General features: G+C 49.1%; 1 protein-coding gene across 32 annotated transcripts in view; it reads right to left on the bottom strand.

Annotated features, from left to right (window-relative positions):
* KTN1 (kinectin 1) overlaps positions 1–27,880 on the bottom strand; it is a 484,843-nt gene that overhangs the window by 297,119 nt on the left and 159,844 nt on the right. The window lies entirely within an intron of this gene.

Raw genomic sequence — 27,880 nt, 5'->3', positions numbered from 1 at the left:
GGAGCACTACGTTAACATTTGGTCATTAAGAGGAGAGGGGAACGCCGGCTCTCTTTCTTTTTATGCCCTAAATAGGCAGGGAACTGGGCATTAACTATTAAGTAGGCTACACGGGGAAGGAAGGTGCCAAAAACATCATGGAGAAAGCTAGTCAGTCTACACCACTTTTGTAATAAAGGCACAAGGTTGATGGGTACTTTCATATTATAGGAACCAGGCAATCTTGGGAAGTCACAAGAAAAACAGGTCAGACACGTTTTCTTCCTCAGAGGCTCGAATCTATGCTGGGATTCGAAGGATGGATATCCTATAACCCCTTGGTTAGTATGGAATCCTGGGAGGGATCTTTGCCCCCGGCCATAGGTCTCCTCAAACATACCACGTAAACTTGAGATACTGGGAATTTCAAGAAATGTAATAAGGTCTTGCCTGCGACAGCGCATGTGCTGCATACACTCTTGCCTGCAAGATATTGTATACAACAAGGGACTTTTGTTGGCTTCATTGTCACTCTTATTTGCTGCCTTCTGATTGGCTAGTGGGGGCTTGCTTCACTTCCTCTTCTTTCAGCTGGAGCGTGCTGCTGCTTGATTGTGGTCCTTCTGCTGATCGAGCTGTGATATAGGTACTACTTTTATTATTTCTTCTTCCCTATTGTCCATGCAGAACATCTTGGCATCTGTAGCTATGTTTTTCTATGCCACACACTCTTCAAAGAAGCCCTTTTCTTCTTTGAAATGGCTGTTTACTGTGACAACAGATGTGATCTGCTTTTATTTTGACAACAGATATTATCTGCTTCCCAATGCATTTTCACCAAGACATGGGCGCAATTGCTGATCTTTATGTGATAGAATGTTTTGCCAAAGGGCATATTTTTTTTTCCACACATGGGGAGATTAACTGATTTGCTCAGAATCACAGGGGTGTTGTGACAAGACCTAACAAGCATTAGCAAAGCCAGTAAGTCTCACCTTTAAGACTACTGGCTCTGCCACTGCTTTCTGATGCAGCACTACAGCATGGGGAATCGCCAACCGTGGCAATAATTTGTAGCCATGCAGTTTAGCAGTGTGGCTGCTGGGCATCATGGCTAAGGAAAATGTTACTTACCCTGCAAGCACCCGTTTGTTACATGTGGTGCTGTAGATTCACATGCTGTGCATACTCCTGCCGTCTAGTGTTGGGCCCAGATGTGTGCAAGCTGTTTTTCTTCAAAGAAGTCTATTGAGTCACAAGGTAATGTAACTACTCCTCTTGGTGAAAAGGCACATGGTCATCGACTCCATTGTTAGATTGCTTTCCGGTACGGCGGGTGAGGATGGAATGTGAAGCGAAGAGCTCTATGTAAAGAGATGTCCATGCATTAGAGCGAGAGATAGTGAAGGATACTGGAACAGCCACAGGTGTCTGGGGATGAGGGTGGGCGAATCTACAGCACTATATGCCACAAACAGATACTTATGGGGTAAGTAAAAAGTTTTGTTTGAGGCATGTGTGGCAGTATATACACATGCTGAGCAAAGACTTTAAAGCAGTCCTCCTAAAAAGCGGGGGCTAACCTGTGGGGATTGCAGTAGATGGAAAGAGTGTACGGAGAGCTACCTGACCAACATTAGCTTGTTTTCAGGCTAGGACATCCACACAGTAATGTTTTGTGAAAGTGTGTGATGTGGACCAAGTAGCTGCTCTGCATATATCAGCTATTGGGATGTTCCACAGAAAAGCCATAGACTCACCCTTCTTCCTAGTGCAGTGTGCTCTAGGAGGAGTGGCAGAGTCATTTTAGTTTAGCATGTCTGAATGCATTCAACTATCCATCTGGCAATGTCTGGCTTGGACAGAGCCTTCCTTTTGTGGGGTTTGAGGAAAGCAACAAAAAGTTGCTGTGTCTTTCTAAATGGTTTAGTTCTGTCAACATAGTACATGAGGGCTCGTTTTTCATCTAAAGTATGGAGAGCCCGTTGCGCAATTGAATCAGATTGCTGGGGAAAACACAGGTAGCTGAATGGACTGATTAAGGTGGACGTGAGAGACTATCTTTAGTAGGAATTTGGTTTTGTTATGGAGGACAACTCTATCCCTATCTATTTTGAAAGAAAGGTTCTTCTAGGGTTAGTGCCTGCAGCTCACTAACATGCCTGAGTGAGATGGCAGCAACCAGTAACACAACCTTCCAAGAGAGGAACTGAAAGGGGGCAAGAGAGGCTCAAATGGAGGGCCCACGAGTCATATGAGTACACTGTGAGATTACATGCTGGGGCCGGTGGAATATTAGAAGGAATTACCCTTTTGAAACCCTCTATGAAAGCTTTAATGACTGGAATCCTGACGAGAGAGATGTGTTTATTATGTTGAAGGTAGGCAGCCACGGCGGCCAGGTGTAGTCCAGTGGAGATGAAGGCTAAACCAGAAACCTGCCAATGTAGTAACCTGCAGACAATGTCCTGCACTATGGCTTTTTAAGGATCAATATCTTTTGAATGACAGTAGTACACAAACCTCTTCCACTTTTCCGCATAGCAGGCTGGGGTGGTAGGTCTGTGCACTTCCTTGAGAATACTCATGCATTCAGGTGGAAGATTAAGGTAGCCAAATTCTATGACCTTAGGAGCCAGATTGCAGGTTCAAGAATCTGTGTGCCTGATTTCTCCATGGTCCTGCATGAGAAGGTCCGGCTTGTTGGGGAGCCTCTCATGTGGGCCCAGAGAGAGTTCGAGCAGAGTCGTGACCCAGGGCCAGCATGACCATGTGGGTGCCACCAGGATGAAGGACGTCTACCGAAGCTTCCAAACCACCAATAGAAGATGGGGAAGAGGCAGAAAAGCATAGGCAAATATCCCTGACCAATACATCCATACTGTATTGCCGCTGGACAGTGGATGTGGAAACCTGGAGGTGAAGTATAGGCATTTGATGCGGATGCGAACATGTTTTTCTGAGGGGAAACCCCTACCATCCAAACCTGCCTCTGCTAGGTTGTTTATTCCTTGTCTGGAGTTTGAGTGACAGGGGCTGGGGGATTCCAGGAGACAGGTTGAGTCAGCACAAGGCTGAATAGAGAGATCTAGGTGGGTGGGAGGAGTTGCACCTGGGACCTGAATAGGGCTGTGCCTTGCCTCCACAATGCTGGCTCCACCTCCTGTGGTGCGTCTGATGTCTCTGCCTTGCACTTTGAAAGGAAAGAAGGAGTCTTATCAACAAAGTGCTCCAGGACTGACCAGAACTGGTTTGGACTAGGCAAAGGCCTCTCTGCCTTCAGAGAACAAAGAGAAAGCGGGTATAAATATGGGGACCCAAACCGAGGAACTTTAGATCCCTTTGGGAAACCAGAAGAAACGTTTGCGGAGGAGAAAACCAGAAAAAACTGAGGAGAGACTATCCCTAAGCTGAAGTGCTGCTTGGGGGATTGGCCTGCAGTGGTTGCCCGACTGCCAAAGAGAAGAGAAAGGAACTTTGTTTGTACTTTATTCAACTTGTGAAGGATCTCCAAGGGCTTGAGAAAAGAGCTTGCCTCCTGCTGAAGTCTCAGGGACAACAGACTTCAACCACCAGCTCCCCAGAGTTATTTGGAAGTGCCTGCAGCTGTATTGGGGCCTTCTGAGGAACTGCATGTCGCAAGGAGCTGGAAGCGCGACTCACGAAGAAGAAGCGTGTCTTAGCCGCTGCCGTCACATCACTGAACAAGGGTGTCACCGCTGTAGTGGTTGCATCGCATCGTAAAGAAACGTCTTGCAACATCAAAGAAGCGTGTCGCCGCCGCTGCTGCTTTCGTTGCATCACTGAACAAGGGTGTCGTCGCTGCAGCGGTCGTATCAAGCCGAAGGGTCTCGCATCACCGGAGAAGTGTGCCACCGCCGCAGCATCACTGAACAATGGTGTCACCACTGCAGCTGTCGCATCGAGCCGAAGCGTCTCGCATCATCGAGGAAGAGTGTTGCCACCAAAGCCGCTGTCATCGCATCACTGAACAAGGGTGTCGCCGCTGCAGCGGTCACATCAAGTAGAGTCGTCTCGCATCATTGGAGAAGTGTGTCGCAGGGCCTGTCGTGGCTCAGAAGAATCGTTGAGTCGCCGCTCGGCCGTCGGGCGTGCACGCATCGTGTCGCAACAAGAAGACGCCATCTTTGTTTCATTGCACCGGATCTTCATCGCATCACAGAATTGCGGGCCACATCGCCAACGAAAGCGCAGTAAGAAACAAACGCATCACCGTTCCTGCAACACTTCCGTTGTATAGCGTTACGCATCCAAAGGTACATTGACTCAAAGTGTCGCATTTTAACATATAAAGAGAACTAGGCTAATTCTGCCATTTTAAGTCCCAGATTGTGTATTTTTGTCGTTTGTGGTCTTGTGTTAAATCTATATAAAGAATACGTATTTTTATATAAAACTTGTGTGGTGTCCATCTGTACTGTTGTCACTTGATTACTGTATGTGTTCACAAATGCTTTACACACTGCCTCTGAGATAAGCCTGTCTGCTCGTGCCAAGCTACCAAGGGGGTGAGCAGGGGTTATTTTAGGAGTGTACCCCCTTACTCTGAATAGACGCAAGGGTCCCCATTTGTCAAAGGTACCTACTTCTGCCAACCAGAGACCCCCAAATCTAACCGTAATGCTTTCCACTGACCACAAACCTGAGAAACAGGCGATGAGCCGGAGTTATTGGTATGTGGTAATAGGCATCCTTGAGGTTGAGCGCGGCCATAAAGTCACCTTGCTGGAGAAGCGGAATGACCTGAACGTTAACCATATGAAAATTCTCTGAGGGGTTGTATTTGTTAAGGGGCTCGAGTCCAGAATGGGCCAGAGGACCACACCCTTTTTGGGTATCAGGAAGTATACGGAGTACACTCCTGTGCCTTGCTGATGATGGAGGGGGGCTCTATAGCCCCTTTGAGGAGCACTTTGACCTCCTCTTTCAGTAGCTTTTGATATTCCGGGGAGAGTCTGTAATTGCAAGGTAGAATGATGGGAGGCGTGGAAGTGAGCTCCAGATAAGAACCATCTTGAATAATACCGAACACCCTCCGGTCTGAGTGTACGGTTTGCCAAATTGTAAAAAAGCCTTGTAGGTGTCCCCCGACAGGTGTTATGTGGTCAGCGGAAGGTGGGGCAATTTAGGGTTTGGTAGCAGTTGTAGCTTCTTTTGGGAGAGCTAGGCTTTCCTCTGCCTCTAGAATTGTTGCCCCTGTAAGACCCTCTAAAAAAGCCCCTGTGGGAGGATTGCTGGCGCTGGGTACGGTGATACGACATGGAGGCTTCACAAAAGGTGATTTATGAGCCTCAACGGTAATAGGTGCGGCGAAAGGAGCTGCGGGGAACCGGTGTTTGCAGTGCCCCCCATCACCTTTGTAGCTTTTTTTGAGCTTCTCTAAGGTTTGGTTCACTTGAGAACCAAAGAGATGTTGACCATCTGCGGGCATGTTCAGCAGGTTATGCCGAACTTCCGGTTTGAAGCTAGAGGTACAGAGCCATGCATGTCTGCGTAGCACAACACTGAAATGTATTTCTTTTGCAGCAGTGTCTGCTGCATCTAGAGCACAGCAAATAGGTGTTAGAAATCAGCTTGACCTCAGAAACTATCTCCTGACCCCTTTCCTGCTGCCCTTCTGGGAGGTATGTGGAGATCCTTAATTTCGTCCCAGTGGGCACAATCATATTTTGGTAGAAGGCGGACGGAATTACCTATATGTCATTGGTTGACCGATTGAGTGGCCACCCTTTTCCCTGCTGCAGCTATGTGCTTACTTTCCTTCTCTGGTGGCGGGACATTTCCGTTGGCCTGGGAGTTGGCCCACTTATGGGCATGAGTGACCACCAAAGAATTGGGCTGCAGCTGCCCGGGAATATAGATTAGGTCAGAAGGGGAGGGGTTATAGTTTTTTATTCCCCCTAGGTGTCATTACCCTAGCTCGGACTGGGTCTTTAAAAAATGTCAGGAGTGTGACATAGCATGCCCTTGAGCATGGGGAGGCAGTGAGTGGAGGAGAGAGTTTCAAAGAGGAAGTCCTTCTCTAAGGCTTCAGTGTGGACTTACACCTTATGAAAGTAGTTTGCCCTGCCAATGAGTTCCTGATAGGACATGGACACATCTGGAGGGGAGGAGCAGGCAGGAAGGAAGCAAGGAAGTCAGATCTGTGTCGCCTGGAGGGTCCATACCCTTCCTCCTCCACTCACTCATATCAAAGTGTGGTGACCCCCGAGGTGTGATGTCAAGAGGGTCCACTGGAGAAACAGGAGGGATGGGCGAAGGTTGAGTCAGAGGAATAGGCGTGGGAATGGTTCTGCTTTTGGCAAGGGGCTGGGAGCCTTATCGCTTTCTTGACTTGTTTTGTTGGAACTGAAATGTCCAAGGCAGACTCGGATAGCTGATTTTTCGAGGGCCGAAAGGCAGGGCCCGAATGTGGGACAACGATGTGGCCCATGTAGGGGAGGATGACCAAATATTTCTGCCTTGAGTTGAGCTCTTCCTACAGGTTTTGGAGAATCGGCTTGACTGCGCTTGTGTCGGACTTGCTGGTCAACGCTAAGGACTTTGCCTCAGAGTATACTCTAGGTTTCGGTGCAGAGCTTCTGGTCATGCCAAGGCAGACATGGTCGGTGCAGTGGATCGGCTCAGTGCTGGCATCAGAGTAACCGGCGCCAAAGCGTTTGGTCTCGAAGGCTTCAAAGGTGCCAAGCCAGAGCTGGGCGGGACGTCCAAAGTAGTTTGTCAGTGCTGACCATGGCCCAAAGGCTGCGGTAGTCCAAAAACGTGTCTCTGGTGCTCCATAGTGGCCAAGTGCCCTTCGACTGAAGGCTGCTTGGGTTGAAGGCAGTGTAGAGGGTATGCCGTACTCACAGATGCTGAGCTGGCAAAAGGTCCTTGATCTCCGGGTCCGAGCCAGAACTTTCTTCAGGAGAGAAAGCCTCTTCATCTGCAGCCGATGGTTGTGGATGATGGTCCCCCCTCAATGTCCTTGGACTGCAGAGGTCTGGGGTGTCGTCTCTGCCCCAATGCAACATTTGGAGGCGACAAGCGTGATGGTCGTGAAGAGCCTTTTTGAAGCGGAAGAAGCGGCAAGTGTTGCAGGCTGCCTCGTTGTGTTCCCGATCATAGGCACAGATTGCAGACCTGATGGAAATCGGACCAAGGATATTCCGCATAGCAGCGAAAGCAATACCAAATGGAGTCCGTTTCATCAATGTCGAGGACCGGTGGAGTGACATGACGGAAACACAGGAGTAGGCCCCCGAAGGGCCAGGCCCAGGAGTGGCTGTGGTCAACCCAGTCCCTCTCGAACAAAGCAATCAAACGTCGACCCTTGGTAGAGAGTAAGGGAGATGCGATCAAAGTACAATACCGACAGAGGGAAGGAATCGTGTAAACCTAAAAGAGCACCGTGACGGCGCTGACCCAAAGCACAGGAGCACACATCCGAACCAGAGCGCAGAAAGAAAACAATCTAACAGCAGAGTCGATGAACATGCACATTATATGCGCATTATCACCAAGGGGAGGAGTCACATTACCTCGGGATTCGAAAGACTTCTTCGAAGAAAAAAAAAAACAACAACTTGCACACATCCGGACCCAACACTAGATGGCAGGAGTATGTATAGCATGTGTATCTACTCCAACACATGCCTCAAACTAACAAATTATCTACAGCAAAGCATCTGTGCTGCTATACAGCATGGCCATAAAACATTGCTAAAGTAAATAGGTCTCATAGGCGAGACCTATTGGCTTGTACCGGAACACCACTGGGTAGACACGTCACTCATGGGCAGCAAAATGTCGGCAGCTCAGGCTGTTTGTAGTAACATACAGTACACCAGCTGGATGATTAGCACCTAACCAGATTTGGTTTTACCACCCATGATAAAAGTACTATTGCTTCTCAGCAGAGATGGTGTAACCCCATTACTCCCTGCTTGTTGACATCACAATGCGGTTTTGTTGTCCGTCAAGATCTAGACAGACTGGCTGCAAAGGGAGGGCAGTAAGGCCTTGAGCGCCAGCCATATCACTCTCAGTTCCAGCAGTCTGATGTGCAATATCAACTCCTCTAGAGCCCAAAGGCCTATGATCACCAGGTCCTCCATACGCACTTTCCACCCTTGAGTAAAAGTGTCCGTTATCACTGTGGTCACTGCTGGAGGAGGTTGGAAGGGCACTCCTTAAACTAGGTTCTCCTCCCCACTCCACCACATCAAATGTGCTGCAGTGTGCCTCAAGAGCAGCACAACATGTTACAGATCGCCACCATTCTGGAAACACTGTCTGCGGAAGCACTGCTGGAAGACCCTCATGTGCCAGGGTGCACGAGTGACCAGAAGGAGACAGAAAGCTAGCAGACCCTGCAGGCACAAGATTATCAGGACTCGTAAGTGCGTTCCATCCTGGAAGATCCGAATAATCGCCACAATATCCTTTACCTGCTGACAAGAGGCACACGTTCTATTGGATGCAGTATTCAGTACTGCCTTTATGAGAGGGGTCCAGGTGATACTTGAACCGGTTGATGGAAAAGCCATTTTAAACAGTAAAGCTGCTGTTGTCTGCAGGTGGTGCAACACCATATCTGGATACTTGGCTTTGAGAAGATAGGCGTTCAGGTACAGAAATACTAGGATGGGCCACAACCACTGCCATCACTTTCATGAAGACTTAAGAAACCAAAGTTAAGCCAAACAGGAGAACTGCGAATTGGTAGTTCACATGACCCATGAAGCATAGAAACTTCCTGTGCAATCGCAGGATGTGAAAATGTGTGCCCTGCAGATCAATAGACATCATCCAGTTTTCTGCCTCTAGCTCAAGCAACACTTAAGCCAGGTACAGCATCTTGAACTTTTCCTAGCGAAGGCACCAATTCAAGACCCTGCAGTCCAAAAAACCATGTCTTTGTTTTGGACAAGGAAATAAAGGGGAATAGTACTCTTGGCCCAGTTCCTGCTCTGGCACTAATTACTCAGCCCCTTTCAGGAGTAAGAGTTCCACCTCGTGTTGAAGAACACAGAGGTGGTCCGCAGAAGGGAGGAAATGAGGGAAGATGGCCGGAAGTACCTGTTGAAAGCTGAAACCATACCTGCTTTCCATGATCTGCAAGTCCCAAATGCCTGAAGTTATGGCACTCCAGGCTTCTGGATGAGGGAAAGCCTTCTCCAACAGCCATATGCTCTGACAAGAGGGAACTCAGGCTGCTTCCCTGTCATGGCAGGTGAGGAGGAAGGAGAGGGTGAGGAGGAAGGAGAGAGGGAGGAGGAGGAGCAGCAAGACTTGACCTTTAGCTTTGTCATGGACCTGATATAGTCTGACAACAGGTTTTGCCGCTGGTGTTGTCTTCTTCAAAAGGCAAACCTCTACTGAAGCCCCAGAATTTTCAAAACGGACAGTATTCCCACTGTTGTGTTTGGAGACCCAGTGACTTAGTGGAGGCTTCGTTTTCTTTAAACTTCGCAAAGGTCAAATCAGCCTCATCACCCAATAGGCAGGAACCATTACATGGAAGGTAGTCTGGAGCTCATTGGAAAATTCGAATAATCTCAACCAGGCATGACGACAAAGAGCAAAAGACGTCCCCAAAGCCTGCCCTACAGAATCTGCTCTGTCCAAAACAAACTGAATGATTAGCCTGGCTGCAGCATTTGTCGCTCGCTAACTCTGTAAAATGTGTCTAAAGATGTTCTAGGAACTTTAAAATTACCTATTACACACTATCCCAATTGGCATGGGAGTATAAATTGTTCAATCTTCGTCGACTCCCTATCTGATGAAGTGGTAGGGAACACACCAGGAGACAGTTTTTGATAAGCAGGATGCCTGAACAGCCAGCCTCTGGTGAAGGATGTATTGTCAAGGAAACCAGGTCCCCTGCACCAGGCTATACCAGCTGGCAACGAAGCGGCAGGCACAGAGGTTGGTTTCTCCCAAGCAGCAATGACTGGTTCTGCTATAGCCTCGGTGAAAGAAAAGGAATGTGCTACTTACCAGTATGCATCTGTTCTTGGCATGCAGAGCTGCAGATCTACACACTATGCATAGATCGCCATCTGGTGTTGGGCCCGGATGTTGGCACTTGTTTTTGTCCTGGATAGTCTTTGGAAGTCACGAGATAGGTGACTCCTCCTTCGGATCATAGTGCGCATGGGCATCGGCTCCATCCTCAGATTGTTTTTCGCCAGCAGGGAAATGATGGAGCTTTGTAAGAAACAGGAAAGATGCCCATGTATGCTATATCTAAAATTGAATATGCTACTTACCAGTATGCATCTGTTCTTGGCATGTAGGGCTGCTGACATTCATATCTGTGCATAGATCGCCGCCTAGTGTTGGGTCCGGATGTTTGCACGTTGTTGTCCTGGAAGAGTCTTCGAAGTATCCTGGGATAGGTGACTCCTCCCCTGGACTACAGTGCGCATGGGCATCCTCTCCATCCTCAGATTGTTTTTCGCCATTGTGGCAGTGATGGAGTAGATACAGAAAGTGATGACCATCCTTACAGTAATTCTGAGAGCTGCAGCTGCTACAGGCGCCGGGGAGGAGGGAGGGCGATATGAATGTCAGCAGCCCTACATGCCAAGAACAGATGCATACTGGTAAGTAGCATATTCAGTTCGAGGCATGTGGGCTGCTGAATTCATATCTGTGCATAGAATACATAGCAGTACCTCCTATTAGCGGCGGCTACCAGTGCCAGATGCAGCGGTCTGAAAAAGAGTTTTGAGAACAGCCTGTCCTACAGCTGCCTGCTGTTTCGATTGCACATCTACACAATAGTGTTTGGTAAATGTGTGTGTAGTGGACCAGGTGGCTGCTCTACATATATCATGCAAAGGGATGTTTCCTAGGAAAGCCATGGAGGCCCCTAACTTACGTGTTGAGTGGGCTCGTGGGGGAATCGTTAATGTGCGTTTAGCCTTTTGATAGCAAATTTGAATACATTTAACGATCCATCTGGCTATACCTGCTTTGGAGATAGCGTTACCTTTGTGGTGTGGGGCAAAGGCAACGAAAAGTTGTTTTGTCTTCCTAAAGATCTTAGTCCTGTCGATATAGTACATGAGGGGTCTCTTCACATCTAGTGTATGGAGTGCTCTTTCAGCGACAGTTTGTGGGTTTTGAAAGAAAACAGGCAGTTCAATAGTTTGATTCATGTGGAACTGCGATATCACCTTGGGCATGAATTTGGGGTTGGTACGTAGTACGACCCTGTTGGTGTGAACCTGTCTAAATGGCTCTTGAACGGTTAGTGCCTGGAGTTCACTAACTCTTCTTAAAGAAGTGATCGCGACTAGGAAAGCTACTTTCCAGGTAAGGAATTGAATCTCGCATGAGTGTAGAGGTTCAAAGGGTGGACCCATCAGGCGTGTGAGGACCAAGTTGAGGTTCCACATTGGAGCCGGTGGGTGGCTTGGAGGAATTACTCGTTTGAGTCCTTCCAAGAATGCTTTGATGGCAGGCACTCTGAATAAAGAGAGGTGCTGCCTGTTCTGGAGATAGGCTGATATTGCGGTCAAATGGACACGTATAGAGGTGTACGCCAGATTGCATCGGTATAGGTGTAAGAGGTAACAAATTATGTTTTGGGTGGATGCGTCTAGCGGGTTAATGTCATTATTATTGCAATAAATGACGAACCTTTTCCATTTGGCTGCATAGCAAGCTCTGGTAGTGGGTCTTCTAGCTTCCTTAATGATGTCCATACAGTCAGGTGGCAGGTTTAGGTAGCCAAACTCTAGGACTTCAGGAGCCAGATTGCCAGGTTCAGCTGTTGCGGATCTGGGTGCTGAATCTCTCCATGGTTCTGCGTCAAATGCGCGGGTTTGATCCGCAGCCTTTGATGCGGCACCACGGAAAGTTCGAGAAAAGTGGTGTACCATGGCTGGCGTGCCCACGTTGGAGCAACCAGGACGAGTGTTAGGGAGTGTTGTCTGAGTTTGCGAGCCACCAGCGGTATCAACGGCGCTGGGGGAAAAGCGTACGCAAATCTGCTGGACCAGTTCATCCATATCGCATTGCCCTGCGACTGTGGATGTGGGAACCTGGCGGCAAAGCTTTGGCATTTTGCGTTTTCGCTTGTGGCGAATAGGTCTATCTCTGGATGACCCCATTGCTGGAAGTACGGTTGGAGTACTGATGGGTGTAACTCCCACTCGTGCATCTGGTGGCTGTGTCTGCTGAGCAGATCCGCCATCTGGTTGTCCTTGCCGGGGAGGTGTTCCGCCATGAGGAACATGTTCCTCTGAATGGCCCACTTCCACATGCTCTGACCCAGATGAGACAACTGTGGAGAGTGTGTTCCTCCCTGCTTCTGTATGTAGTACATGGCGGTCATGTTGTCCGTCCGGATCAACACGACTTTGTTGCACAAGTGTACTTTGAATGCTTTCATAGCCAGGAAGATTGCCATCAGTTCTAGAAGGTTGATGTGCATCTTCTTTTGTTGTGTTGTCCATAGTCCCTGCACTGTGTAGTTGAGTACATGAGCTCCCCATCCCTGGAGAGACGCGTCCGCTGTCAGTATTATTTGTGGAACAGGCTCTTGGAACGGTCGGCCCTTGCAAAGGTTTTGTGGATTCCACCAATGCAGAGAGTTGTATGCCCGACCGCTCACCAACACTAGGTCTTTCAACTGTCCTTGAGCCTGATTCCACTGACGTGCTAGGCACTCCTGAAGCGGGCGCATATGTAGTCTCGCGTGTGGGACTATGAAGATGCAGGAGGCCATCATGCCTATCAACTGCATGAACACTCGCGCGGGAAGGGAGTGTTGTGGTTTGAACTTGGAAATCAGCATTTGCATGCTGTTGATTCTCACTAAATTTGGCTGAGCTGTGGCAGCCAGAATGTTGATTGTAGCGCCTAAGTACTGTTGTACGTGTGCGGGCTGGAGATGGGATTTTGGGTAATTTAGTGAGAACCCCAGACTGTGAAGGAGGTGAATGGTGCGGGACATGTGGCTGGCACATTGCTGGGCTGACTTTGCTTGAACAAGCCAGTCGTCCAGGTAAGGGTAGACGTGTATGTGCTGCCTCCGTAGATGTGCAGCCACAGTAGCTAGGCACTTTGTGAAAACTCTGGGTGCTGTTGTCACGCCGAAGGGAAGGACTTTGAATTGGTAGTGCTGCCCCTGAACAGTGAACCTGAGGTATTTTTTGTGTGAGGGGTGAATGGGTATGTGGAAATACGCATCTTTGAGGTCCAGTGTAGCCAGGAAGTCTTGAGCAGCGGGAGGACTTGCTGTAAAGTGAGCATGTGAAAATGCTCGGAGAGAATGTAGCGGTTGAGGGGTCTCAGGTCTAGTATAGGTCTGAGTGACCCGTCCTTTTTCAGTATTAAAAAGTACAGGGAGTACACCCCCGTACCTTGCTCGTGGACGGGTACGACCTCTATTGCGCCTTTTAGTAGCATACTTAGCACTTCCTGCTGTAAGAGCGTTAAGTGCTCTGAGGACATAGGACGGTGTTTTGGAGGTATTGTGGGTGGAGTTGAGGTTAATTCTAGGCAGTAACCGTGTTTGACAATATCTTTGACCCACCTGTCCGTGGTGATGGAGTTCCACGTGGACAGGAACCTTTGTAGCCTTCCCCCGACAGGTGTTATGTGGTCGGGAGGAAGGGAGAGGGCGTCACTGTTTGTTCTTGGGGGAGGACCTGGTGTTGCCGTATCCGCGTCCTCTGCCCTTTGTGCTTGAGCCACGATAACCACCCCGGGTGTTTTTATCGTAGGAACTTTGTGTGTTTCCCTTGTTGTAGGTTTGCTGTGACCCCTGTCCTCTATTTGCTCCTCTATTTCCGGGGCGACGAAAGGAGCCGCTCCGAAAGGACTGCGTTTGGAGAGCCCCCATGGACTTTGCAGTGTCCGTGTCCTTTTTTATTTTCTCTAGGGTGGTGTCAACCTCTGGCCCGAATAAGTAGTCGGGGTTGACAGGCTGGTTGAGGATGTTATTTTGTACCTCAGGTTTGAATCCGGAGATTCGTAACCATGCGTGTCGTCGCAACATGACGCTAGTGTTTATGGCTCTGGCAGCTGTATCCGCGGCATCCAGTGCACACTTAATGGATGCGTTTGTGAGGAGTTGTCCCTCCCTGATGAGGATCTCCGCTCCCTCTTTGAATTGGTCAGGGAGATGTTGGAGTAATGTTTCTAATGTGTCGTAGTGTGCTCGATCGTAGCGAGCGAGGAGCGCCTGAGTATTGGCAATGCGCCATATGTTAGCTGCCTGGGCCGCAACCCGTTTGCCGGAGGTCTCTAGCACCTTGGACTCTTTGTCCGGGGGAGGAGCATCACCTGTTTGCGAGTGTGCCCGTTTGCGAGCATTCGCAACTACTATGGAATCCAGAGGTAACTGGCCTTTAATGTAGGTAGGGTCCCCAGGCGCCGACCTGTATTTCTTGTCGATCCTGGGGTTTATTACTCTTGCCCTGGTGGGTTCCTTGAAGATGTCCTTTGCTGGTTTGAGGACACCCTTCAACATGGGTAGAGTTTTTATATTCCTTTCTGAGGATGCGAAAGTATCCATGAGAAAGTCGTCCTCGACGGTGTCAGAGTGGAGTTGCACACCATGATTGGCCGCAGCACGTTCAATGAGGGCGTTGAATGCGGCAGTGTCCTCTGTGGGAGACGTTTTTGCTCCATAGAGTTGCGGGTCCTGTGTATCCATAGGTGCACCCGAGTCTACAGGGTCATCCCAAGCTTGGTCAGGGTCCTGTTGGCCTTCAGGGTCCATCTCTACGGGATAGGGGACGTGGTCACCTATGTAGTCCTCCAAAACGTCTGTTTCGGAGTGTGTGGGAGAGAAGGACTGTGGATCTTGGTAAGAGGAATGGAGAGGTTCGTAAAGAACTGGTTCCGAAGCCACTGGCAGCTTTTTCTTAAGCGGGATCCGGTAGGAGTCCAAAGCTGGCTCGGAAGTTATTCTCCTCTTGTGGAGCATCATCCTGCCGGTGTCGGCGTCGATGATGTGTGAAGGTGACGTCTCTGCAGGAGAGCGTTCGGCAGGCGTGATCGTGGTGTGGGTGACACGTGTTCTGATTTGGAACAGTTTTGGGGCCGTGGATGGCGGCAGGCCAAAAGTGATGTTGGCTGGTGCCGAAGAGGCTGTTAGAGCTTTTATCGGCTCGGAGCCTGACGTGTCCTGGAGGACTGCCTTGTGTTTGATGCGTTGCAAGGACGCAGCAACTGGCCGCACCTGGAGCGCCATCGATTCTTTGGCGCCGACCAGTTCTGTAGAGGCGGGTGTGGACTTCTTCGGTGCCAGTGGGTCATCGAGTCAAGGAGCGGTAGTAGCCGTCGATGAGTGTGCCTTTGGTGGTGCTGTCGAAGCGGTGTGAGACGCAGCAGGCAGTTTGACCTTTGTGGTCGGAGCCGATTGTTTCGGTGCCGGGAGCCGAGTAGGTTTGGTGGCACCGAAGGTCTTTTTCCGTGTGTCGGCGCCGACGTCGGCTGCTGTAAGCTCGGCACCGAAGTCTCGTTTGGTGCGGTCGGTGCCGACGGGTTTTGCTGGCGTCGAAGGTGTGGTGGGCTTCGATCCGACCAGCGTCACTTTTGGTTTTGGTTTCTGGTGAACCAATACAGCTTTCGGTTTCGAAGAAGGGAAACCAGCCGTTTTGGGTAGTAATGGCTGCCGCTGAATGTCCGAGGCCGGGCCAGAGGGCGGGGCCGAAGAACTGCAGGATAGGTCTTGGGTAAGGCCCGAAGGCGATCCCTCGACCGGAGCCATAGACTGGCGCACTGGGATATCCTCAGTCTGTACGGGTAGGCCTTGCTCGTCACCGGAGCTACTCTCTTCGGCCCCTAAGGCCTCATCGTAGTCTCCTACCTCGGTGTCGGCTTCCTCGGTGTCGGCTTCATCTCTGTGAAAGAGTCATTCTTTGACGTCCTCCGATCCGGAGTCGTGTTCGGAAGCTGGGCTGGAGGGTAGGTTCTCCACGTCTTCGACATCTCCGTCCTCTGCGCTGAAGATGTTGGTAGGGGCCGGTGCCGCTTGCTGCGCTTCGAGTCTCGCTGCTCGTCGATTCCGGAGAGTCTTCTTGGATCGGAATCGGGCACAGGCCATACATGTAGACTCGTCGTGATCCGGTGAAAGGCATTTGTTGCACACCGGGTGGACGTCGACATGGGGATATTTCGCATTGCATACAGGACACCGCTTGAATGGTGTCCTCGATTCCATCGTCGATGTCGGGTCGATGGTCGGGTAAGATGCGAAAAAGTTGGTTCTGGAAGTTAGTAAACTAACAAAGATACTATCGATACCGATCGGGAACAGTACCGACGCGAACTAAAGGCCTTTTGGCCTGGAAAAAGTTTTTCCTAACTTGAGTCAAGATAAGCACATCCGAACCCAATGGCGGAAAAAAACAATCTGAGGATGGAGAGGATGCCCATGCGCACTGTAGTCCAGGGGAGGAGTCACCTATCCCAGGATACTTCGAAGACTCTTCCAGGACAACAACGTGCAAACATCCGGACCCAACACTAGGCGGCGATCTATGCACAGATATGAATTCAGCAGCCCACATGCCTCGAACAAGATAATACTGGAACAGATAAAGGTAGCCGGGGAGGCGGGTGGGCGTGTGTAGATCTGCAGCTCTACATGCCAAGAACAGATGCATACTGGTAAGTAGCATATTCCGTTCGAGGCATATGAGCTGCAGATTACACACTAGGCATAGATTGTATAGCAGTATCTCCTCCTAGCGGCGACCACCAGTATCTGCTGCAGTAGTTTGAAATAGTGTTTTGAGTACAGCCTGGCCCACACTAGCTTGTTGTTTAGTTTGCACATCCACACAATAGTGTTTTTTGAATGTGTGTGGTGTAGACCATGTAGCTGCTCTGCAGATATCATCTAAGGGAATGTTCCCTAAAAATGCCATTGAAGCCCCTATCTTTCGTGTAGAGTGGGCTTCAGGAGGAACAGATAATGTATGTTTTGCTTTATGGAAGCAAATTTGTATGGATTTGACAATCCACCTAGCTATCCCAGATTTTGATATGGGGTTGCTTTTGTGTGGTGGTGAGAAAGACACAAAAAGTTGTTTTGAAGAGCTCTTTCTGCGACTGTTTGTGGCTGCGAGAAGAACACGGGCAGCTCCACAGATTGATTGAGGTGGAAGGGAGAAATGACATAAGGAAGGAATTTAGGATTAGTTTGGAGAACAACCTTATTATGATGCATCTGCAGAAAGGGTTCTTGAATGGTTAGTGCTTGTAGTTCGCTAACTCTTCGTAAAGAAGTAATGGCTACTAGAAAAGCAACTTTCCATGTTAACAATTGTAGCTCACATTTATGTAGCGGTTCAAATGGAGGACCCATTAGTCTTGTGAGAACGATGTTTAAATTCCACACAGGTGAAGGTGGTACTCTGCGGGGGAATTATTCTTTTGAGGCCCTCCATAAAGGCTTTTATGGCAGGTACTCTGAAAAGTGATGTTGACTATTTTGCAGATATGCTGCTATGGCAGCAAGATGCAGTCTAATAGACGTGTAGGCTAAGTTGCATCTTTGGAGGTGTAGTAAGTAGCCGATGATGTGGTGGATAGACACATCTAGGGGATTGGTGGTGTTATGACAATATATTACAAAACTTTTCCACTTGGCTGCATAGCATGCTCTAGTGGCATGCTGTCTAGCTTCTTTAATGACGTTCATACAGTCAGGGGGAAGGTTAAGGTGACCGAATTCTAGGACCTCAGGAGCCAGATCGCAAGGTTGAGCTGAGCTGGGTCCGGGTGTCTGATCTCTCCATGGTTCTGGATTAAGAGGCGTGGAGAGAGGTGTAACTTCTGGTGCGGAACTACGGCGAGTTCCAGCAATGTGGTGTACCATGGTTGTCTGGACCATGTTGGAGCAATTAGGATGAGAGTTAAGGAATGTTGCTGTAGTTTGCGCACCACTAGTGGAATGAGTGGGAGAGGTGGAAAAGCATACGCAAATCTGCCTGACCAGTTCATCCAGATCGCATTGCCTTTGGACAATGGGTGTGGATATTTGGGGTCGAAGCCTGGGCATTTGGCGTTTGTGGGTGGCGAAGAGGTCTATCTGTGGTTGCCCCCACATTTGAAAAAACGGTTGAAGAACTTGCGGATTAAGTTCCCACTCGTGGTTCTGTTGTGTTTGACGGCTCAACAGATCGGCTATGGTGTTTTGGACTCCTGGACATGTTGGGCTAGGAGAAAAATGTTCTGAGGTATAGCCCACCTCCATATGTTCTGTGTTAGCTGAGAGAGTTGCAGAGAGTGTGTCCCGCCTTGTTTTTGTATGTAGTACATGGCTGTCATGTTGTCCGTGCGGACTAAGACAGCCTTGCCCGATATTTGTTTTTGAAATGCTTGTGATGTGGAGTAACTTTTGTTGAGGTGTCCACCTGCCCTGCATGGTGTGATGTAGTAGGTGAGCTCCCCAGCCGGAGAGCGATGCGGACGTTGTCATAACTATTTGAGGAACCGGCTCTAGGAACGGTCGCCCTTCGGAAACGTTCTTGGTGTTCCACCAGTGCAGAGAGCGATGAGTACGACCGTCTACCAACACCAGATCTGTTAACTGACCTTGAGCCTGGTTCCATTGGCGTGCTAAGCACTCTTGGAGAGGACGCATCTGGAGTCTTGCATGAGGCACTATGAATATGCAAGAGGCCATCATCCCTATGAGTTGCATGAACACTCTAGCTGGAAAAGAGTGTTGCGGTTGGAATTTGGTGAGAAGAGCCTGTATACTTGCTATCCTGGCAGGACTGGGATAGGCGAACGCTTTTGAGGTGTCTATTGTGGCACTGAGGTATTGTTGTGTGTGGGATTGTCGCAGGTGGGACTTGGTGTGGTTTACTGTGAACCCCAGGTCGTGGAGTAGTTGGATAGTGGCGTGAGTGTGTAGTACACACTGGTGGTATGAGCTGGCTTTTATGAGCCGGTCGTCCAGATATGGGAAGACGTGAATGTGCTGTCTTCTTTAGGTGTGCTGCCACCACCGCTAGGCACTTGGTAAACACTCTTGGTGCTGTTGTGACTCCAAATGGGGGGGGTGGGGGGGGGGGGGGGGAGTGGGGGAGGCCTGGAGGGGTAGATGTCCTCTCGTGGGATGTTAGGGACGTCTGGGATGCTATATCATCCCAGGGGTCTGGGGAGACAGTAGGACTAGGGTCCCCTATTAGTTGATAGTCCGCACCTCCCCCTGCATCATCTGAGGTGTTATCATCATCATCATCCTCTACTGGAGTAGGGGATGGTGTAGGAGAGTGGTGTGGTGGGGGAGGAGGAGGAGGAGGAAGAAGAAGAAGAGGAGATGGGATCCTTAATGGAGAGGTAGCAATATCTCTCTTTTTAGGTGGTGGAGCTGGTGCAGGCATATCTAGTGGTCGTTTCTTGGAGCTAAGAATCAGTTGACCAGTCTTCGGATCCTTTACAAGAGTTTTTTGGGTAGGATCTGGTCGAAACAATTCTTCTGTGGGAGGCAGATCCTTGGGTGCCGATGGTTTTGGTTCCATAGGCTTTTTTGGCGCCGAATCGGTAGCAGTTTTGGGTTTGGAACCGTGCGGTTTTGCAGTGTCTTTGGCCGATGAACCTGTTTCCTCGGTTCCGAGGTCTTTTTCGGCTTCGAAGCATGGGGGTCAGGGCCATTTGGTGGCAGTTTTTTGGTCGGCTCAGAGTGTGTTGTCGGTGTCGAGGAGTCGGTACTAGTCTTCTGCGCAGAGTGCTTGGATGTCGAAGAAGCGGTCGACGTGGATGAGGACTGCTTCTTTTTCGGTGCCTGTGGATGTTGGGAAGCAGTCTCTCGGTGTGTACCTGGGCCCGAAGGTGAAGGTGTGACCAAAGCCTTTTTAGATGGTGTCGAGGGGGGGTTGGGGTCAGGGTCAACGTCTGTACTTAAGACCCTCTGTGCCAGAGTGATGTCCTTGACGTCGGAGTCATCGGCTTCGGAGGCACTGACGAGGCCTTCTTCGATCCGCCCTGCTCTGCCACATCGACACCCTCTTGGAAGATGTCGTCGGGGATTGAAGACGACGAGCGAGCCATGGATCTTCGAGCTAGTCGGTCCCGAATCATCTTGTTGGAGCGGAAAGAGGCGCAAGCTGAACAGTCTCTGGCCTCGTGCTCCGGTGAGAGGCAGAGGTTGCACACCTCATGCAGATCGGTGTGGGGAAACTTCGACCCACATCGAGGACACTTTCTGAATGGCGTCCTTTCCGTGAGCCAGATAAGGCCCAGGTAGGCCCGAAGGCCTTAGTCGACGACCGGAATCGAAGACTTCGAAGAAGTTGAGAGTCGCGTCGATTGGGAATACGCAATCGAGACAATACCATCGAAAAGGGAAGGATTGCGCGTCGAAAGAAAAAAAAGGTAACGGTTCCGAACTGGAGCGCGAGAAACCCATCCAAGCCTGATGGCGGAAAAAAACAATCTGAGGATGGAGCCGATGCCCATGCGCACCATGATCTAAAGGAAGAGTCACCTATCTCGTGTTTTCCAAAGACTTTCCGGGACAAAAACAAGTGCAAACATCCGGGTCCAACACCAGATGGCGATCTATGCATAGTGTGTAATCTGCAGCTCATACGCCTGAACCAAGAGTTTTGAGGATTGAGAAGTTGTGTGCAACACCTCTGTTAAGATGTTAGACTTGGTCTCTGCTGAAGAAAGAGGAAGACCCAGGACTTTGCCCGCACTGAGCACCATGGCATGATAATAAGTGACCCAGAGCGTTGAAAGACAAGTAAGTGGGAGAATAGGTTTCTTACTCAGGGGAGGTGTCAAGCCCACTAGCATCTCAGAGTGCGGTGAAGTCAGGGTCCACAGCAACAGAAAAAACACAAAAAAGAACCTTCCTTCCTCCGGAAGGCATTTTGCTTCTCAATATGCGCAGTGGCAGGAAACTCCATTACAGGGAATGGTTCTGGAGTCAAAGTTGGCGCAGATGGAATCTGGAGTGGTGCCATTGAAGGTGGGTATGGTGCAGATGGTGAAGACCCTGTCTGAATGGTAAGAGGTGTGGGGTCAGAGCCAAAACCATGATTAGCACTGGAGTTGAAGCCAGAGAAATAGCAGATAAGGGAAGAGAGGGGGGAGGTGATGAGGGCCGTGGTAAAAACCTGCCAGCGTCACCTCGAAAGGTAAGCCCATAGGTCACTGGGACCCAAAAGCAATCCAAATGGGACCAAAGCCCTTTGAAAAGCATTAAATATCACACCTCTGTCTGTACCTCGAAGATTTTCGCTAGACCAATCTTCGATTTCAGTTGCAACTCCTGGGATGGGTCATCAGAACCACCTCGTCTTTCTGGAACAATGTGAATGTTTCTTGTGCTTGATGCACAGCAACACACCTGGCTGATGTTATGGCCAATTGAAACAAAGGATCCCTCAAAATAATGATTATGCCAAGGTGCCAATGGCTTTAAATGTTTATACCTTAATCTGGCTAGAAGCAGGTTAAAGTCCCAAAGATTAGTAAGAGACCGCAGATACCAACCTCAGCATTGCTTACAGCTCCACCAAGTGAGCCCTCTTGCAACAACTAGGCCATGGAGGTGGATTCTCGGAGGAGGTATAATCCATTCCTGAAAGACCATTTTCGGACAGGCTGAGGCTGCTGAAACAGTAGTGGTGCCAGATGGTACAAGGACGAATGAAGCCTAGGGCCGGCCTTTCCCAGCTGTAACAGAATTAGTACGTGCAATATCACAATAGACTGAAGCTACACTGGCAGCTAAGGAACTGTGCTGTAATCCCCAAACTTGAGTTAACTTCACACATACAAAAAGGAGTCAAAACTAAGGATAAGCATGCACTCTGATGGAAAGGAAATTGAGAGGGGTCAGGTCACTCCTGGTCTAACTGCCCCTGGCCTGCACTGTGCATACTATACCTGAGGGCTAAACAACCTGGTGGAGGTGGGGTCAAAGGTTCTAAGTGGATTTAGGCTTAGGTGAACACCTGCCTGTACTAAAAGATTTCTGCCAGGCAGATGGTGCAAACCCCGCACTCCACCAAGATAGGTGGGCAGAATGGCAGGGTCCAGACAGTGAGGCACCTAAGGTGTAAAGATGAAATCCAAAAGTACTGCTGTATTGAGTGTCCTAAGAAGGTAGCTTAGCAGGGGATGGAGCCTCAACATTTTCGTGTGCCTCTTATGTTACCGCTTTGAGGATTAGCCTGAACAATTGGGGAAGGCATGCTTTATCAATTTTTGTAGCAAACCTCACCACTGCCTGGTGCAGAACATGCATAAGTGTCTCACCCACACAGGTGCAGGTAGTGTCAGAAAGTAGGTTGGGGCTGTAGAAAGACCTCCTATACGAGGCTAGATTCAAGTCCCTGTTGCACAAGCACTGGAGTGAACGGAGACTGGGTCGCATAACCTTTTGCCACAGGAGAGAGATTTGCTCCATCTCTCTTTTCTGTGCACTGGGCCTGCAATACCACAGAGAGAAGGAGGGACTAGCTCAATCCCACAATTGAATAGAAGAGTTTTATCACTGTGCCTAGATGACAAAAAGGACTCGACTGGAGGGTGCAACAGTCTGGAGCAAGAGAGTGATTGGCCCCTAAATAGTCCTCAGCTTAACATTTTTTCCCTGGACCATGACTTATAGATCTGGCTAAAACAAGTTGCCAGATAAAGAGTGTAAAATAAGGCAACAAGAAGGTACTTTTACTTTGTCACATGGACAGCGGGGAATACAACGTTGAAGGGAGGGACTGGTGGAAACCACACGAACTGATGGGCTCTGTGCTTTGTGCCCCCCAGGACAATCCATGGACAACATCGTTTACGGAACTCTCGGAACGTGAAGCATGTGCCTTTAACTGGGACTCCCTTCCCGATAACCAGGCCCCATATGCCGGCGCTGGTAGCGGACCGCCAATAAGACACACGGAGGCGAGAAGCAGGATGTGCGGTGACACCGGAGAGAGGAGAAGAGTGACGGAGAAACGGAGTTTCAGCGGGAACACGAGCCGAGCGAACAGCAGACGAGCAGCCGAAGCCCCACGGAGGACGGGAAGTGGGAGACAGGAGGACTCCGCAACCACGCTTCGCCGAGCCACGCCCACGGAGGAGCGTGGCTAACCCAGGTACGGGATCGCTTCTCGGGCTGGGTCGGGAAGCGGGAGAAGGGAGGGCGCTACTAGACGCCGCCGCTCGCCGACTTGCCTTGTATCTAGTCGAAACCCCCCCCCCCCCCCCCTGCACTCCACTCCAATTCACGTACGGTCGCCTTGCTCACCTGTGCACTAGTGTGGTCTCCTCACTCCCAAACCCTCAGAAAAGTATAAAAGCGGATGTGAATACTAACACTCGCTTCTCTCTTTGTATGGTACGGCCCCGGAGAGTCCCCGCCGAGCTACGAAGGGAATCCCACGACTCCGGAGCGGCGAAGACGCATCATACCACTGCGATAAAAGAAGAGATCCCGACACCTGAGGACCAGACAGTTGTTGGCTTTGATTGACTAAACCAGCCCTTCACAAAGCTAAAGTGTTTATTTTCTAATAAACCCCCTCTTCCACAACCGCCTTCTGTTGCGTCCTCCTTCCAACCCGCTTACATACTTTCAGAAGGATTACTCACACCAACTGCATATGGCAGGTGAGAGGGACCATTGGGGGCACAGCAGGATGTCTATCTCACTTTCAGAAAGTGTACTCAGTACCATGTCCAGTAGTGGAGACTCTTACTCAACACCAGACTCTTCTTGATATTGATAAAATCCAACATCTCCTTTGGGATAGGTGCACCGCTACTCTATAAGCAACCTCCAGGACCTCACCACCTATACATTTTAACCAACTACAAGGTTTTTCTAGTCTGCTACTACAATTGGTTATTGACAAGCAGCATAAGCTAAAAGCCAGACCATTGTAGTGTAAGCTACATGATCAAGAAGAAAGAAAAACACTGCAGAAAAAGTTTTGACAGATTAAGGGGTAGAGGGACAGAGCCTCATGTTAGGACTTGCTGTCCATGAAAGAAGCAAGCTCCAAATAAATGTTTTTTTTTTTTAAATAAGTAACTGCAGAGGGTGCATATAAGTGCGGGGTGGGGGTGGGATGGTGACATGTATGACTCAAGCATGAATAGTTGGTATGTGAATGTGTAGTCCGGAGTTAACAGTTCTAGGAGTTTACAGACCGGTTATTAGTTTGCAAGGTAGTAACAGGGTGTGAATGGGGAAAGAGGTAGGAATAAAGTCTAAGTATGTATTACAAACTCCAGATATTTGTGAGTAGTGTGCCACCTAAGGAAGGGTAAACACTACATATTTCCAAGTACAGAGAAAGGCACCTGAGAAGGGAAAGTTGGCATAAAAAGCTAGTCATTGCTAAGTCTAAAGAGAAAGGGGAGAGACATATGAAAACAGCACCCACAAACCACCACGAACACAAAAAGGAAGGGTGGGAGGAACCAGTACCTTTAACAAAAGGATGCTTCTACAGCGATGGAGTACTGGAAAGGGGAAGCACATTACCCCAGGAACCTGTAATTGGGTGCATCACAAATAGTTTGGAAAAGGCTGACACCTTTTATTTTGCATTTTTCCCCAACTTCTATTAAATCCTTTTTAAGTTCACCAATTTAGGAGTATGGTTGTAGGAAGCGGACTCTGTATAAACTATACCCAAGTGAGGTATAGTATGCACAGAGTCTAGTGGAACTCCAAAGGTAGGCAGAGGTAAAAGTAGATAGTACCTTACTCTCTATTTGTGGTAGCGTGGTCGAGCAGTAAGATAGTATCAGAGGGTAGTATTAAGCATTTGTTATACACACTTAATCAGCAAAAGACTGTCACACTCAAAGACTGAACTCAGACCAACTGGTTTTGTATAAGGAATATGCTACTTACCAGTATGTATCTGTTCTTGGCATGTAGAGCTGCAGATCTATACACTGTGCATAGATCGCCATCTGGTGTTGGGCCCGGATGTTTGCAGTTTGTTTTTCCTCTTGGAAAGTCTTTGGAAGTCACGAGGTCGGTGACTCCTTTGGTTCGTATTGCGCATGGGCTTCGGCTCCATCCTCAGATTGTTTTTCGCCAGCAGGGAAAGATGGAGCGTAGTAATAACAGTAAAGAAACCCATGTGTGTTGTATCTAAATAAGATAGACTGGAACGGATACAGGTAGCCGGGGAGGCTGGTGGGCGTGTATAGATCTGCAGCTCTACATGCCAAGAACAGATGCATACTGGTAAGTAGCATATTCCATTCGAGGCATATGAGCTGTAGATTATACACTGTGCATAGACTATATAGCAGTACCCAACCCTAGCGGCGACCACCGACATCCGTTGCAGTTGTTTGGAACAGTGTTTTTAGTACAGCCTGGCCCACACTAGCTTGTTGCTTGGTTTGCACATCTACACAGTAATGTTTTGTGAAAGTGTGCGGTATTGACCATGTCGCTGCTTTGCAGAGGTCATCTACTGGTACGTTTCCTAGAAAAGCCATAGAAGCCCCTATCTTCCTTGTAGAGTGGGCTTAAGGGGGAACAGATAGCGTTTGTTTTGCTTTGTGGTAGCAAATCTGTATGCATTTTACAATCCACCTAGCTATCCCTGATTTAGAAATAGGGTTGCCTTTATGTGGTGGAGAGAAAGAGACAAATAGCCGTTTGGTTTTTCTGAAAGGTTGTGGTCTTTGGATGTAGTAAAGTATGGCCCTTTTAACATCCAATGTGTGTAACGCCCTTTTCGCAACGGTTTGAGGTTGTGAGAAAAAGACTGGTAATTCTACCGACTGGTTTAGATGGAAGGGAGAAATGACTTTGGGTAGAAATTTTGGGTTGGTGCGGAGTACAACCTTGTTCTGATGCATTTGGAGAAAAGGTTCCTGTATAGTGAGTGCTTGTATTTCACTAACCCTTCTAAGGGAAGTGATGGCCACTAGAAATGCTGTTTTCCATGTGAGAAATTGCAGCTCACATTTATGTAATGGTTCGAAAGAGGGTCCCATTAGCCTTGTGAGAACTATATTCAAGTTCTAGACAGGTGAGGGTGGTACTCTGGGTGGAATTACTCTTTTGAGGCCTTCCATAAAGGCCTTGATGGCAGGCACCTTGAAAAGTGATAGGTGCTGCCTGTTCTGTAAGTAAGCAGCAATTGCTGCGAGGTGTAACCGAATGGATGTATATGCTAGGTTACACCTTTGTAGATGGAGCAAGTAACATATGATGTGCTGTATGGACACATTTAGAGGGTTGATTGTGTTGTTGTGGCAGTAAAAAACAAATCTTTTCCACTTTGCAGCATAGCATGCCCTAGTAGTAGGGCGTCTAGCTTCCCTGAGAATATTCATGCAATCAGGGGGATGGTTAAGGTATCCGAATTCTAGGACCTCAGGAGCCAGATCGCAAGGTTGAGCTGAGCTGGGTCCGGGTGCCTGATATCTCCATGGTTCTGGGTTAGGAGGCATGGTGAGAGGTGGAGCTTTTGGTGTGGTACTACCGAGAGTTCCAGCAGTGTGGTGTACCACGGTTGTCTGGCCCATGTTGGAGCTACTAGGATCAGTGTTAGGGAATGCTGTTGTAGCTTTTGCACCACTAATGGAATTAGTGGGAGAGGTGGAAAAGCGTATGCAAATTTGTTTGACCAGTTCATCCATATTGCATTGCCTTTGGACAATGGGTGTGGATATCTGGCGGCGAAGCTTGGCCATTTCTTGTTTTCGTGGGTGGCAAATAGGTCCATGTGTGGATGCCCCCACTTCTGAAAGAACGGGTGAAGAACCTGTGGGTGAAGTTCCCATTCGTGAATATGTTGCGTTTGTCTGCTGAGCAGATCTGCCACGGTGTTTTGGACTCCTGGGACATGTTGGGCCAGGAGAAAGATTTTCTGTGGAATTGCCCATCTCCATATGCTCTGTGCTAGTTGAGAGCTGTGGAGAGTGTGTGCCCCCCTGTTTCTGTATGTAGTACACGGCAGTCATGTTGTCTGTGCGAATGAGGACTGCCTTGCCTGAAATCTAGGTCTGGAAGGATTTTAGGGCTAGGAAGATTGTCAGTAACTCCAAATGGTTGATGTGGAGTAACTTCTGTTGCGGCGTCCATGTGCCCTGTACTGTGAGATGTAACAGATGAGCTCCCCAGCCGGAGAGCGATGCGTCTGTTAGGATTATTTGTGGAACCGGGTCCAGGAACAGTCGACCTCTGGAAAGGTTTGTAGTGTTCCACCACTGCAGAGAGCGATGGGTGTGACCGTCTACCAACACCAGATCTGTCAGTTGCCCCTGGGGCTGGTTCCACTGGCGCGCTAAACACTCTTGGAGTGGACGCATCTGGAGTCTTGCATGGGGCACTATGAAAATGCAAGAGGCCATCATCCCTATCAGTTGCATAAACACCCTTGCTGGGAGAGAGTGTTGAACTATGAATTTTTGACGCAGAGCCTGTATATTTGCAATCCTGGCCGGATTGGGATAGGCTATGGCTTCTGAGGTGTCTATGGTGGCACCGAGGTATTGTTTTGTGTGTGATGGTACCAGGTGGGACTTTTGGTGGTTCACCGTGAAACCTAGCTGGTGAAGTAGTTGGATTGTAGCGGCGGTGTGTTGCACACATTGTTCGTAGGACGTGGCTTTTATTAGCCAGTCGTCCAAATACGGGAAGACGTGAATGTGCTGTCTTCTGAGGTGTGCCGCCACTACTGCTAGGCACTTGGTGAATACCCTTGGTGCTGTTACCCCGAACGGGAGCACCTTGAACTGGTAGTGTTGCCCGTCCACTATAAATCTGAGGTACTTTCTGTGAGCATGGTGTATTGGGATGTGAAAGTATGCGTCTTTCAAGTCCAGAGTGGTGAGAAAGTCGTTCTGGGAGAGGAGTGGAAGAACCTGTTGAAGGGTTACCATGTGAAAGTGGTCTAAATGTATGCAAGTATTTAGAGGTTTG

The sequence above is a fragment of the Triturus cristatus genome, chromosome 9 (genome assembly GCF_964204655.1).
Source record: "Triturus cristatus chromosome 9, aTriCri1.1, whole genome shotgun sequence".
Lineage (NCBI taxonomy): Eukaryota > Metazoa > Chordata > Amphibia > Caudata > Salamandridae > Triturus > Triturus cristatus.
The sequence above is the reverse complement of the archived record's forward strand: the minus strand, read 5'-3'. Positions and strand labels throughout refer to the sequence as shown.